Source organism: Filicampus tigris, chromosome 10 (genome assembly GCF_054856515.1).
Source record: "Filicampus tigris isolate MCC_2025a chromosome 10, RoL_Ftig_1.0, whole genome shotgun sequence".
Taxonomy (NCBI): Eukaryota; Metazoa; Chordata; class Actinopteri; order Syngnathiformes; family Syngnathidae; genus Filicampus; species Filicampus tigris.
Genome location: NC_141226.1, coordinates 16,488,470 through 16,503,796, shown reverse-complemented (window position 1 = coordinate 16,503,796; position 15,327 = coordinate 16,488,470). Strand labels below are relative to the sequence as shown.

The 15,327-nt window shown below is 44.3% G+C and overlaps 1 protein-coding gene across 1 annotated transcript in view; it reads left to right on the top strand.

Moving 5' to 3' along the window:
* The window catches only part of LOC147141066 (zinc finger protein 521-like), a 136,431-nt gene that overhangs the window by 87,594 nt on the left and 33,510 nt on the right, over positions 1 to 15,327 (top strand). The window lies entirely within an intron of this gene.

Below are 15,327 nucleotides of genomic sequence, written 5' to 3'. Positions count from 1 at the left end.
CTCAAGTGATATCATTTCTTGGCCTGTTTCTTTGCTCTTGTGCTTTTATTTCCACCACGAGCTGCATCCTACAGTGTCACGCAGGCTAAGTAACATCCAACATCAGCTTTTTATCTGTTTATATGAATAAAGACATGTTTTTACCCCCAAGAGCAGTTTCCAATGTGTCTGAGACTAAACAATAGGATGGATCTTCTTATTTGGCATAAACTCAAAATTGGCATCAGACCACAAATGAATATTGTGCCGCAATTCTTTGCTACCCCCCAAAAGCAGCGCCCTCTACTGCTGTGGGAACGAAATAACATTGCTGCTTCCCATCTGTTGTCGGCAGCAGTATTCAGACCCAACTCAATTCTGTATTCTGCTGTGTATATGGAGGTATTAGCTCATAAAACCCTCCTACTGTCATATGATCCCTTCGCCATCCCAGAGCTGGATAAGAACAGCAGGCTTCTGGTACTTAGTCCCAAGCTGTTCCTGTTTGCCCAAAACGACCATGGCTGGCCCTGTGCACACGACCTGATCTAGTTGACTGGGCTGTGTTAAGTTAGCTAGGCAGTCCTTGTCTCCTTCCCCCTCCTCCTCTGTTTCTCCCCCAAAAATACGCTTGGACCCGGGCTCAGGCTGCACCTTTTGAGTTCCATTGGGACCACGGGGGCCAGATGGAGGAATTTGATTAACCAGCAGTGGAGGACCAAATGTTCAATTGGATACAGAACCAGTTGGAAAGTGAGAGGGAGCGAGGGATGAGGCAGGGTAGAGGGAGGAATCTAAAATGGCTGGTCATGTGCGCCGGCCAACACTTTCCAAAGGGGAGCCCAAACAGACACGGAGGTGTAGTAATGCACAAGCTCTTTTCCAAGTACCAGCTGGGCCTTTTAGGAGCCTCTATCCCCACAGCAGACACTCGGCAGCCTCCGAGCAGCTTGACTTTACCATATGTGGAACTTTTTTATGCTCCACCTGGTTTCCCCGGGGGAGCTGTGCCGCTGGGATGCCGGAGGCAGGTGAATTGCTCTTAATGCAAGGCACTGAATCACTGGGCCAACAACATGGGGGAAGTAGGCTGCCTGGGGAGGGAAAATGGATCTGCGGAATGACTGGCATGGACTGGCGCGACCTTGGAGCCAGTGCCCATTGTGGAGCGGAAAACGTGGATGTGTCATTGTGCCTCTGCTAATAATATACACACTTTTGGCAGCAGGCATTTATTTCTTTAATAGAGATTTCACTGCGGATGCGGATTACACAGTATTTGAATAGGTAATGGGGTATGACTGTATTATAATTAGCATAATAGAGCCATCTAGCTATTGATTTGAAATGAATTTGAAAAATTCAAAGTCGTCCTCTTTCCGGCCCCATCAGCGACCATCGTGCTTGGCAAATGTTAGTGTTCTTCGAATTGGAAGTCTTTGCTTCGAGTCATTGTGTCCAAATATCTTAATCTTTCTCTGACCATGAAACGTTTGTACAGAAGGCATTTGACTCAGTGTGGTAAGATGCAAATTTAAGTCAAACTTAAAGGTGTTGATTTTGGTGCAGTCTTCTTTCTCAGTCCATGGCAACAGACACTGGTATTCCAGCTGTTTTCGCTTCCTTGTATTTAGACAGGATAAAAAACACAAGAAATGTGTCGCTGATAGTTGGTGGCACTCTAGTAACAGATAAAAAGGTCGCTGACATTGAATATTGGCAAGTGCTGTCAAGCAAATGCTTACTACTGTAGCAGAGAGAAACTACCAGCTGAAAAATATTGTAGAAACTTTCCTGCCACATGTTAAAAGATTTTGGTGTATACAGTAGATTTGACCTTATTTAAATCATTTGACCCCTGTGTGGAAGAGGAAGTCCAAAAGAAATTCAAACAGCAAACAATTCCTGATCTTTTAAACTGTATGATGTTTTATAATCCACCCTTGGAACAATCATTAAAATCCTTAATGGTGGTTGTCATTGTGAACACTCCAAGCAACTGTATGTTCCAGCTTTTGTACGTATAGGGAATGATTAGATTTTAAATGCCAGATGATCGTGGCAGGTAGGTGCACAGTACAGGATTGTTGGCCTCAGAAGTAAGTGAAGGTCACTCTTGTTCATCGTTGAGTCTGTGGCTCAGAGCCAGAGGTCAGGGGTCACCGCAGGGGGGCAGTCAAGGTCAAAAGGTTTATCACTCTCCGAGGGGTCTTGGAGCCATCACTCAGGCCCTGTGCTACTGTCCGGTTATCTCCCCCCCCGCCCCCCGCTTTTTATTTTTTCTCCCTAATCCTTCCAAATGGCTCAGGCCGAGCGTCTGACAGTAGCAAGAGAAACAAACTGTGGGGTGTGGAACTCTAAGCCGTCAGCTGGAGATTTCACTTTGAAAAGATTCCCTTTCACTCACTGCCCTTTTCCTGCGTTTCCGAAGGCCCGCCAGAGTCCAGGCACCCGGGGCAGCTGCCCCCCTGACCCTGCCAGCGGTGGCTGCTTTATGTTGTTGAGGAAGCTTTTGACAGGTCAGCCAGGCAGCAGGACTTGGACGAGGTCTTGGGCAAAGTCAGCCGGAGAAGCCAAAATTTCACACATGGATTTACCCCCAAACTAATGTTGCATTTCCATTCATATGAGGCTTGTCATCTTCATCGAGACATGTGGAAAATGGTCCATTTTGGCTCGGGGAAAATAGAGGCCATTTATGCAAAGGCAATTCCATCAAGCAGGCAGAAATTCCTTGATGTGCGTGTTAGTACAGCTGTGCCCATCTATGAAATGATGCCAATCCTTTGGCTACAACCACACCTCACTTCTGCTTTTTTCCAGCGCCTTCATGCACTTGCAGAGTCAGTGAAGTTTACCCTTGGACATATGGAAATTTGACCTAACATTTAAAGACAATTATGGTTACAAAACAAAACAAAAAAATCCAAATCTAGGACCCTCGAATTGTTTCAGACAGGAAACCTTTCATAAAACTCTGTTTTGACATTTTGGAGCATTTTGTGTGTATACCCTTCACAAGGTTATACGGGATGCCAAATACAAAAACCGGTAATGACGACATAGAATTCAACTCATTACCAAAAGCAGTAAGGCAAGGATTGCCACACATTTAATTGTTTTTTTCTATTTTCTATTAAGTCATTTTTTTTCTTATATTACAAGTACTAAAATAAGAATTTAGTCAAATTTGACTATGCAGTATAGAAACATTTTACCATGAAGGAATTTAACCGCTTGAATGGATTCAATATAATTACATTGTCTCTTATTGCAATGTGTCCTGCCAGTGTTAGTCTTTCATTTGATTTTACAAAATTAAGAACTTAATTATCCCTAAAAAAATATGCGTAGTTCTTCAAGCTCCGATCTTAAAATGGACATCTTTTCAGGGTTAAATACATTGTCACTGGTGTGCTACCGCTCCACTGCACCACTGTTTTACCCTTGATGCTTGAATTTAAAAGCTTGGCTACTTACCCGTACATAAAAAACATGTTATTTTGTGACATAAGGACTGGCGACTTTATTTTGTATTCGTCCCTCAACAAGATGCACTTTAAATCACAGGCTTGTTCTGTCGATTTTAAAATACTTCATTCACAAGCCTAAGTTGATTGGATACTCTAAATTGGCCCTAGGTGTGATTGTGAGTGCGGATGTTTGTCTCTGTGTGCCCTGCGATTGGCTGGCAACCAGTTCAGGGTGTCCCCCGCCTACTGCCCAAAGACAGCTGGGATAGGCTCCAGCACGCCCCGCGACCCTTGTGAGGAGAAGCGGTACAGATAATGGATGGATGGATGGCATTCACAAGCCATGACATTTATTCAACACCTTTTAGAGGACAGGAACGATAGTCATTTAGGAAGCCACCTGAAGCTTGTGCTGTTGCCGGGCACAAGTGGTGTAACTAGTTTGGTCAGTGTTTGTACAAAATGTCTCAGAAGTCATTCAATCCAATCCAAATGACAAAGAGAAGCTTTTGCAACCACAGTGTGGACGTCCAGATTAGCTAACAGTTAGGTTAGCTTTTTCTACGACTACTCTTTATTCTTCTTTGTATTTTGCAACAGTCTGGATGCCCTGTGGCACCATACGGCCTCTCACTGGTCAGTTTTGGTGCTTCGGCAGACATCTGTTTAGGGGAGAAGACTTACGATTGTCAGTGGCGATACGGTTATGTGTGAGGTGGGCTGTGTTGGTTAGCTTGAAGTGGCCACACAGTAAAACAACATTAAGCACATGCGTGATGATTTCCTCAAAACACGCAGCATCTTTCATGTTTTAAAATGTGGTTAAAATGTTAACAATGGGTAGTTGTGTAGCCGTCTTCACCAAGCAGAAAGCGTCCTACCCACTGGTCATGCTAATTGGGGCAAAGCCACATAGCTTCTATGGGTCATTGGAAGGGCTTTCAATGTGGACCATGCAGTCAAGGGAGGCACATCCTGAGGGATGAGGTACTAACTGCCACGTTGTAGTACCAAGTGTGAAAGACCTGCAGGAAATGGACCTGTCTTATAGGGAGCCTGTCAACTGATCCAGCAGCAAAGTGATGGTGGCACCCTCCACAGGGACTGTATTACTTCTGACTTCTGACTGTTCCACCTTGTTTTATTTTTCTGGAGAGGGCAGAGTTGGGTGCATGTGTGTCGGAGTGAATGTGTGTGTAAGGTGTGTGTGTGTAGGGGCGCAGGGGGTGTCGAGCGGTATAATTGAGAGCACAGAGGGAGTTTCTTCACTCCATCTTACGATTTGAAGGTGAAGACAAGCGCCCTCGGGGGCCCCCTGTCAGAGCTTTTGGGCGCACTTGGCACAGACTTCAATAAAAACACACAAAAAGAATTCCCCCCACAAGGGCGCCTGGCTGAATTGCTGACGCCGATGTAAAAGATTCTGGTTTTCTGTGAATCATTTAGTACGCAACCCTTGGCTCCCTCCGTATAACATGACAATAAAGGAGGAGCTCCCAGCCCACCCGCCCTCTGTGAAGGAACACTTGCAGACTAAGTCACATGGTTCACGCGCTACATTTCAGATATGGGCCATGGCGGCGTAAAGAGGAAAGCATGCATGAAATTGGATATCAGGACGCAGCCCAATGTGGATCAATTCTAGGTCCAACAATACGGGTTTTCCCGCCTATGTTGTCTGTTGCCATACCGGCAAAGCGCATCTGCGAAATTACCAAAACCCGCACCGGGTTAACCCTAACCCACTAATCCTAACCCTCAGCACAGGGCTAACCTTAACTCTAGCTCACGCCAAGCCAGCGCTGGATTGGCACTAGTCATGAAAATAGAGACCTGTGTGTAAAGCCAAGCGATGCTAACACTTATTCTGCATATAACTGACATTAAATGTTTTCACTGCTCTCAGACTAACATTAAACATATGTAAAAGAAAAAAATTGTGGCGGTTTTCGGTTGGAAGGCTAACTTGATTTGACATCGCTGTCACCGAACAAATCAAACATGTAAGTCGAGGTAGCACTCTACATAGGCACTCAATCCAAATTTTGATTTAGTTGACAGTTGCAGTGTAAAACCCAGCTCACTCCTTGTTTTGCACATCACCTTCCACCTCTCACTTTCCTTCCTCCCACCTCCACTTTCCTGCTATGAAAAAAAGTCAAATGTCGTCAGATTTTTGTGTGCGCGCGTGTGCTGGGACGAGGATGCAGCGGAAGCATCACAGTGGAGCATCAGCATCAGATATTTCTGTGAAAGTAACAGAAATGTTTGAAGGTGTTGTCACAAGCTCACAGGTTCCAGCTGTTTGTGTGCGCCGGTGGGACACTACGCCTTCTCCCCTCTCGCTAGCACCACCTCCTTGCACTCCCTTCCTTCTATTGTTGTTGTTTAAAAAAAAAAAAGTTAAAAAAAAAAACACAAAAAAACTGTATTTCTCTGTTCGGTTTGTTATCACTTTCATTGCACTTAAGCATCTCAGGGTGGCTGTTTTCTGTGGTTTTGACAGAGGAGCTCTGCGTTGCAGTTAAAATTAGAGGAGCGTTCTGTCATCTCCTTGAAGCGCCGGAGAGTCTGTCAGTCACCGCCGCCGTGTGTTTTAATCATCTCTGTCCCACTTGGTGAGGCGCTGACGGTTCGAGCGAGGGTTCCCTCCCCTGGACAATACCAGCATGCTCCACTCGCATCCGCTCTGATGTGAGACGCAGCCACCGGTTAAGAAATGCGAGACGTCTCTTCCGCGACTTAATCCGGCAAACGCAATTGGGGAATGGATCCACGTCTGGTGAATTTTCAAGACGCATCACACGCACGTTTGAAGGCTTTTTTTTTGTTTTTTGTTTTGTTTTGTATTTTTTTTTTATGATCTTTCGATACACATGACAAGCGCGAGGAGATTGGCAACAAAATAGCAAGGGTTTGTCACTTTTGTAAGGGAACAGAGCGGATAGAAATCATCAAAACAGGCGACATCTTACAGGCTTAATGACTGAGGTCTCCCCCCTTGCGAGCTGTAATAATAGTGCGTTGTAATTCCATACCCCTTTTAATGATACTCAAAGGGATTGAATAGACGTTTCTTTGTAGAGCAAAGTAGGTTATGTTTTCAATAATGTGATGACGCCGATGCGGATGCACTGTAGCTAAGTCAGGCCGCAGATTCCGTTAACCCGCGAATGCACGCACTAGCGTGACTGCTCACTCCCCCCGTTAACCCCCGTCGCTCGCCCGAGCGCGCTCCCTGCAGACCTCTCCAGAGATACTGCCTCTCATTTTCGGAGAGAAAGCTTCATCTGACAGTCTTAATGGACAAGTATTCTCTCCGAGAGGCCAGGAGAGCTCTTGCTGGAAATACCACTGTGGGCCAGTCTGGCCTAAGTACTCCTTCCTGTTCGCCTCATCTCGGGCCCACCTAAGATTGTGTTTATGGCAGGGAAATTAAATGGCCGCAAACACAAAAGAAGGAGGCAGGGGAGGGGCTTTTTCTTTTCTTGAGAATTTAATCAAAAGAATATTTACTGCACAGTGCAAGTCTTGGTTTTTGATTACCTTTTTTCAACACACTCATTTTGACAGAGAGCAAATACAGGGCACATGTGCGTGCCGACTTTTCACATTTTAACCAATTCTTTATTGCATTCCATTTTGCAGCGGGCCACAGCATGTAGAAAAAAAATGCCATTCGTCACGGCCCAAATCACTCTTTTAATTTTCTTTAAAAGCGAGCGTGAAAAGTGTGAGTGTCAAAAAACTGGGAGGGTTACGACACACAAATCCCCAATTCAAAATTGATACAACTATAACTGAGACTAAAAATTCTCTTGTCCGGTTGCCTCGATTCAACCTTTACGTATTATCATGACCTGGATAACAGACATTCTACGCAGACATAAAGGAAAACATTTTTTAGCAATCACATTGGGATTTTTTTTATTAACATTGTGACAGTAAGTTAAAAAAACTGATTTGGGCCGTTCCGCTACTATGCTAACAATAAACAAAGATGCAAAGAAAAATTTTGACATCTAAGAAGCAAAATTTCTCTTCATATCTGCTCCTTGTTAAGGTCCAATTAATGATCCTAAAAATCTTAGCTTAGTAAAGATTTCTCTTGCTTTGTACTCATTGTGGAATCAACATAATGCAGGGGCGGATCTTTTCTAATGGGTCACATGGCTGCGGACCACCCCCAAATGATCACCTTTAACAGAAAACTGTGATGTAGTATTTTTTTCTTAATAACTACAGTTTATCAACAATATGAAGTTGCTTGGTAGAGTGGATTTCATATTTTATAAATGAAAAGTGAAGAATTCCAAAGGGCCGGGCCTTACGTCCTTCTATCCTTCTATCGTTGTCCTGCTTTGCTGGGTGCTGTGTTAAAAAAAGAAAAGCATGATAAACGTGGGGTGTTCTGTTACGTCTCTGTCAGGGCTGTTTTGTGGAATCTCTGTGTCAAAGACGCTGTATAGTCAAACCGGAAATAGGACCTCCCAGGAGTTAACATCTATCTGCCTTGGACACATGCTCCTCTGTGTAGTTGAGTGAATAAACGGCAGAGGGAATCATACAAAAACTTAAGCCAATCCATTCATTTTCTGTAGCTTTTGCCCTAATTATGGTCAAGGGTGAGCTGCAGCTGACTTTGGGCGAGAGGCCACCAGCTAATGGTAAGGGCACATGTTGAAAAACAAGCATTCACATTCAAAACTAGGGACAGTCTTCGAACGTGCAGAGAAATCCCACGTGAGCGCAGCACAAATATGCAAACTCCACACAGGAGGGCCAAAGCTGAGATTTGTACCCCGAACCTAAGAACTGCAAAACACAGTTACACACTGTTCATCCACCATCCTGCCTAGTAACGTAACGTGGGTGACAACATTTTGCTGTTTTCTAATTGTAGTCTCGTGGCTAAATGAGAGCTGGCAGAAGACTTTTTTGCAAAGTTCTTTATTTTGTTGTCATAATATTAGGCCTCTAATTGTGTTTAGAGATTGTACATTATTATAATTTGTTGTATCTCTATTCATAAGAGCAACAACATCACCTAATTGAGCTTTAAGCAGTGGGAAATTGTTCCAACCAGTCCCCAAGTAATTAGTGGGGCCGCCTGCTTTTGTCCACCTAGCCATTGTAGACTGTGTGAAAGACGAAAATAAAAAAGCATCACTTGAACCTTCAATAACTCCATCCTTGGAGACGCCATTGGAAAATCCAGTCCTGGCTCTTAAACCCACAGTTGGTTTAAGCGCAGTGAAATGTGTGTCATGTCTCTTGCTCCCTCTGTTCCCTCCCCGCCTCAGACTCCATGGAGGCACTACACCCTTGACAGGGGGGCCTCAGTGGCTTTCTCTGCACTGGTCTTTAGCCCCATCACGTCCAGTTGACTATTTAAGGACACCCCTACCATTGTAAGGTTGGCTCGACCGTTCACTCACTCTTCGCAGCACGAGTGGAAACGCGGAATCAAAAGTGTGATGTGCGAGCCCTTGAGCTTGAGGCAAAACCTAACAGGGTCTATGGTGCATGTCTTAGTTGCGTTTACATTGTCTTATACTGCCCGAAACTACAATGGGAGTAGGCCTAATATTTTTTTGCGGGTTGTAATAATAGCCATGGCAAACATAGTACCTCAATAATATTACAATTTTGAGTGATTTGATTTTTGTGGAAAAAATGCACAAAATTAGTTCTTGCACTTAATTTTGGTTTATTGTTCAGTAGTTTTGTGCCATCCTTGAATTACCATTTTTGTGCAGGAAAGCTCTTTACCCTTTTTTGTTTGTTTGTTTGTATATTTCACACCCTTTGTGAAATAAACAAACAAAATTTTATTTTTGTTATTAGGATACAGTGGAAACTACAAAGTGAAACGCCACTCACAAACTTGTGGAATTTGGAGTTCAACCAATTATTTTAGAAAGAATATGACTCAAAAGTAACAAACAAATTGAAAAAATAAATAAAAAAGCGGTTTGAAAATGCATTCTACTATATAATGATGTTGATTTAAATTTAGTAAATTTTTCAGCCCTAACATATATGCACAGTATGTACAGTATTCGTGCAGATACATTTTCTTCTGAACCATCCCGAGGAACTGGCAGGACAAAGTTAACTATTATCTTGTAGAGTTACAAGATCATGCCAGTCTGTAACCTAAATGTAATGTAAATGTAATTATGTCATTGCTATCGTGTCTTTTCGACCATTTGCCATTTCATCATGCCAGAATGACTGCTTGTAGAAGTACGTATTTTTACTCAGCAATATTTTCAGCTCATGGTTAACACCCGCATAGAATAACGCGCATGTGAACACTGTGTATGTTCATAAGGTTGTGATTTGCCAGAAGCGTTTTTGCGGGTTCGTGATTGTGCCTTTTATTCCCAGCGTGCGGCGCACACTGATATTGCGGCTTGCAGCCCGCGTGAACGTCCGCCATATGCAAGGTAGCACGCGAGAGAGAGAGCCGCCTCGTCGCCGCGCGAGGACCCGCTGTGTGTTCAGAGCTCTCGGCACCAGCAGGGTGCGCCATTCCAATTTAGCCATCAGCCGCGGAAGTAGGGGGTAACAACGCGGGGGCTTCGCGGGCGAGGCGCGAGATTACAAGTCAGGAGACTCCTGCGTGGAGGTGATGAGGACTCGCAGACCGCAGGGGCTTGGTGTGGGGAGTTAGGACTGTCGGGGGAGCGGTGAAAAGGGGGAGGGAAGACGGAGTTGACGCCTTCCTAAAATCCACGGGCTCTCTGTTTTGAAGGAGAGAGCTGCCAAGCTGCACATCTGTTTGACACCAGACTCCGTGGTATGGCAGTCAGGGGCTGTCTGTCCTTATTCCCATCTCCTCCCTCTGTCTAGCTCGGAAAGAAAATCAGGATAAATCTCTTTGAAAGCTTGAGTTGCCTGAAAATGATGGTGTATGCACTTTGCGGAAGGCAAGGCATGGAGGCTATATTTAAATACGGCATTTAAAAGCATTTATAAACAAAAAAACTCAATACATTTCAAAGCTAAGTACAGAAATAAAAGGCATCTTAGTGAAATTATCCAAAAGAGCATACGGTGCAAGGAAAATATTTGGGAAAATAGATCATGGGTTTAGGGTCTGACTTGGATTGGCAGTTTATTCCATTTCCGCGCAGCATCACAGCTAAATGCTGCTTCACCGGGTTTGCTTTGAACTGTGGGGTCCACCAACGATCCACCTTATTTCATAGAAATGAAATAAACATTAATAATATGGATGGGGTTGTGAATAAATTCAACAGTTTTTTTGTCAGCGTTGGATCAACGCCGGCAAAAAAACCCAAAAAACAATCATGACACAGCGAACAATACTTACCGTTACACTGACTTAATTGAAAGTAATTGTTCCAACTCTGCTGACCTCAGAGCCCAACCGGGTTTATATTTAATCAGCATTTCTTTAATGTATTCAGGACCCAAACCATTCATTGATTTATAGACCAGTTGCCTTGAATTTTAAAGTCTATTCTACAATTAACTGGGAGCCAGTGTAAAACCTTTAGAACTGGGATAATATGTTCTGATCTCTTTGTTCTGGTTGGAACCCGGGCTGCAGCTTTCGGAATGAGCGGCAGCTGTTTGATGCTCGTTTTAGAAATCCAGTCAGAAGACCATTAGAGCGGTCAAGTCTACTGGATGAGCTTCTCCTTGTCTGCCTGGAACATGCAACCCTTCACTCTGGATTTAATAAACAATAACTGCATTTCATCTTGATAAAACAAGACGTCATCACAGCAGTCATCTGATTTGCTAATTGGCACTTTTTTTTACATTTTGAATCAGTGCTTTTTATATTGTGGTAAATTCATTTGTGGTAATGTTTGGGTGCCTTGCACTGGATGCACAATTGTGTCTAATATTACATACTTATTCATTCATTCACTCGTTTTGTTTTTCCCAAGCGTGATAAGAATTGTGTTTATTACTATAGTAATGATTGTTTTTGTTGCATTTGTTTTCCTTTTATGATGTTTTATTTTTAATGTTGTTCCAACCTCGAGGTTGTCAAGGCCACATATCGACATGTGTTCTGATCTTTTAACTCATAAGCTTAATATGCTTCAGTTGACACACATACCCTTGACAAAGCATTCATAGGCAACATGAATTTAAAACTACATACTAACAATTGTCGCCTGGGAATAAGCACTGGGACTCGCAATGTGTGTCACTTGATTATACATTTTTACTTTGCGACCTAATAAAGTCAACGAAAGACAGTCTCCATTATCTAGAAACGGGTCCTCCATTTTAGAAAGATTTAGAATTTGAAAATGAAATGGGGATACAACAAGCGACTGACTAACAGGCACATCTAATACAAGATGCCACCAGTCTCCAGGTGGTCAGGCATGTTGTTTGGTTATTGTCAAGTGGAAGGTTTTCAGGTGGGCTATATCCTACCTCCACGGAATGCAGCATTAGTGATGGCATTGTAAAACGGTCTCAGCGGTTGCCTCAGACCCTTTGCTCACTCAGCCTGTGCTTGAGCATCGGCCAAATCCATTGCGGACTCCTCCAGAGGCCTCCGAAGCCTGTCGGGGAGAAGGGACATTCCACGCAGCATAAGTCATCCTCTACACCCTGCCATGACTTAATTATATGCAGGTGTTTGCCTTGCTCCGTTTTTTTTTTTTTTTTTTTTGCTGTCAATCTAATAAAAATGTGATGGTAAGTGTATACAGACAGAGAAAAGAAGGCAATGGAGCACTGGGGAGGAAGTGGCTGAATGTGCTGTGTGAAGCAGATGATTGCCCCCACGTAGATTCATCAGTTTTCCCGGCTGGATTAAGGAAGGGCCATTCTAATGAAGTTCGCCTCGTCAAAATGAAGGGACTAATTCTGATTTAGCTGAGGTAATGAACTTCCCCCTCTCCAAGAGAGAGCCACACCGTGGGGCGACGATTGAGTGCAAGCTCGCTGGTGGGATCGGAGGGGAGGGCGATGGGAGAGTGGCAGTGAGACAAGACGAGGAGAGAAGAAACATGGTGTGAGAAGCAAGGTAGAGAATGAGAGAAAAAAATTATGCAAAACGCCTGTCTGGTATTTGCTGAGGTGTATTAAATTTCCAGTGCGGGCGCCTGTGTTATATAAAATTATGCAAATGTCTTCCGGCCCGCTGCGAACGGCAGCTTGCTGGTCCTGAGCATGCGTGGCTGGCCGCTACATGGAGCGCACTCAGTGGGACTCAGCTTTTCTATTAAGGAAAACCTCTAGACACCTGATGATGAATACTCTGCCGCCAAATGTTCCTCTCTTTTTTTTTTTTTTCCTGCCGAAAATATGAGCGCTTTCCTAAATGACTTTGGAGATCCCGGCGTGGCGCTCGGCGGCCTGCGTCGAGCAAGGGGGGGAAGGTGGGATTGGTGGTGGTGGTGGTGGTGGGAGAGGGGGGGGGGTGCGGGGGGTCCCTCTGCAGCAGGCTAGGGGAGTCAATTAAGGCGAGCACTGATAATTATAAGCCGGCAGAACGTAGGGGCTGGCTAATTGTACAGAGTTCCATGCGGCGAGCCCAGCCAAGGGGCCTCTCTGCAACGCTCCCCCTTCCCTGATCCTTTGTGTGGACCACAGAGCCAGTGGAGCTGCATACCTCAGCCTGACAATGCTGCATTGAGGCTAGTAAGAAAAAAAAAAAAAGACAGGCATGAGCCAGTAATTAACTTTTTACATTCAGGCCACTCAGCCACTTGAAAAAGACTCATTTAGACTCACACCTCAATCTGTAGTTTGCTGGACAGAAAACATTTGTTTGGGCTTTCTTCTTGCTTTGAAGGTGGTAATAATCCAGTAGACCTGAGTTCAAATCAGGGTTGAGGGTATTACTGCATATAAAGAGCCGTGACAAATTGCATCAGAAGTAGGATGGTTTTGGCCACCGTGGTGTGCCCACTTGGAAAAAAGTAACTTCAGCGTGGTGAAGCGGGATTAGAATTGAGCTCATGTGACAATCTGACTCAATGTAAACTTTTTTTCAACCAACAGACCTTCGTTCAAACATTTGAGGCAGGTGATCAACATGCGATGGTCCCCAGAGATTGATGACTATGTAGACTGGAGCATCTATGAAAGTGTCCTGTAACTGTGGTTTAGTATGTTCTTTGGTAGTTCGTGTTTCACATTTTTGATCCATAAAACCTGAGCTCCAATCGTTGTTGAGGGTAGTACCTCATGAAGTCTCTGTGACAAATGGCCACAGAAATGGGATGGAAGGGTGACCCAGGTAGTGCTGAGTAAAATGCAATTAAACTTGTGACAGTTGAGTTCACGATGAGGTTCACAGATAGACATTAAAACAGGGTTGGATCGTTATGTGCTTTTGCAAAGCGTGCTGATCAGCCGATCATATGAATCAGGTGTGTTGGAGGAGGGAGACATCTAAAACAGGCTGGATAGGGGCTCTTGAGTACCAAACTTGAGCACTTCTGCATTAAACGCTAAGAGGGATGAAGGGCAGTTCTCCATCTGTGAAAAGTTGGTGAAAAGGTATTGGAAGTGGGATCGTTTAGGCCACTTTGGGTGCACCTATTAGAGGCAGGTGACCCCTGTGCATTTTTGGAATAGGTTAGGCCACCTGTGACAGTGTGTTATCACTACAGCTTTGAGTGTTGTCCGGTACTTTGGTACTCATAGTATTTGGTCTTTATTACAACAGACGTAAATTAAAATCATGTGTTGAGGCTATTACTCCCTCCGTGAAAAGCCGTGTCACAAGTAGGGCAGTTTAGACAACCCGTTGGAAGGAAGGATCCCTCCTGCAAGTACAATCGTCTCTTTAGATCATTGCAACATGATTAGGGTTGGGCACTGGTGAGAGTTTTGTGTGTGATCTAGCAACGATACCAAAGAGGCATGGTTTTGCATTCAGTGTACAGATATTTTGATTAACCCAAGTCGAAGGTGTTTCCTACTTAAACTTCGGTGACAAACACTTTATATGAGCACTTTATCTGACCTTTACTCCCCCCCAAGAAAAATCACATCAGTTCACAGTACATGTGTTGCTGAGTAAATTAGAGCATTTAAGTGTGGAATGGCATTTGTGTGGCTGCACGGAGCTCCAACGATCCCTTTTGATCCACCAGACTGTTTGTCCTCAATGGGCACCTGTGCCTACCTTGTTGTGAAGATATATGTCATTTAAATCAACTTGTTTTTACAACAGCAAATGAGTTCTAAAGCAACTCATCTGTAATCCTTCAGATGCTGGCTTTTACTCGAGTGGAAATGCACTCATTCAATTGCTTCTAAAGGAGAAAGTCCTCTCTGTTTTTGTCAAAAAGTGTAAATCACAAAGCTGTTCCAGTGGTCTCAAACCTTTTGTCACATCCGTTCAGGCGTTACGCATGTTTATGTCGAAAGCGAAAAGGTGTCATCTCGGGCTTGGTCTTGTAGCTGGGGAAACGCTGCGGGCCGGCAAACCTGGGCTGATCTTAGCAGGAGATCTGCTCTGCTCTGATTAGCACCTCCAACGAGCCGCCATGCATCAGAGCTGACATTCTCCTAGAGACGTGGTACCCCAGAATTCTTTGCTCTCGCTGTGCCAGGGTTTCTCCACCCCTGGCGTGTCAAAGCTTCGCCCTCCCTTCTCCCCCTGGAGAACACAGCATCAAGCATGCAATGAACCTGGGGCCCTGACATGAGGGCTTTGGTACCTCGCTTCTCTTCCACTTTTCCTTCACACGCACTAAAGATTTCTTTTACATGCCCACTTCCCCACCGGCAAAACGCAGCAGAGCTTCCACTTTGAGTTTTTTGAATTGCTTTGATTTTCTTTTCTATTTGTCTGACACATTCATTCGCGGATCGAATGGGGGGGAATTCACGGTATCTCGATTTAATCTCCTTCTTT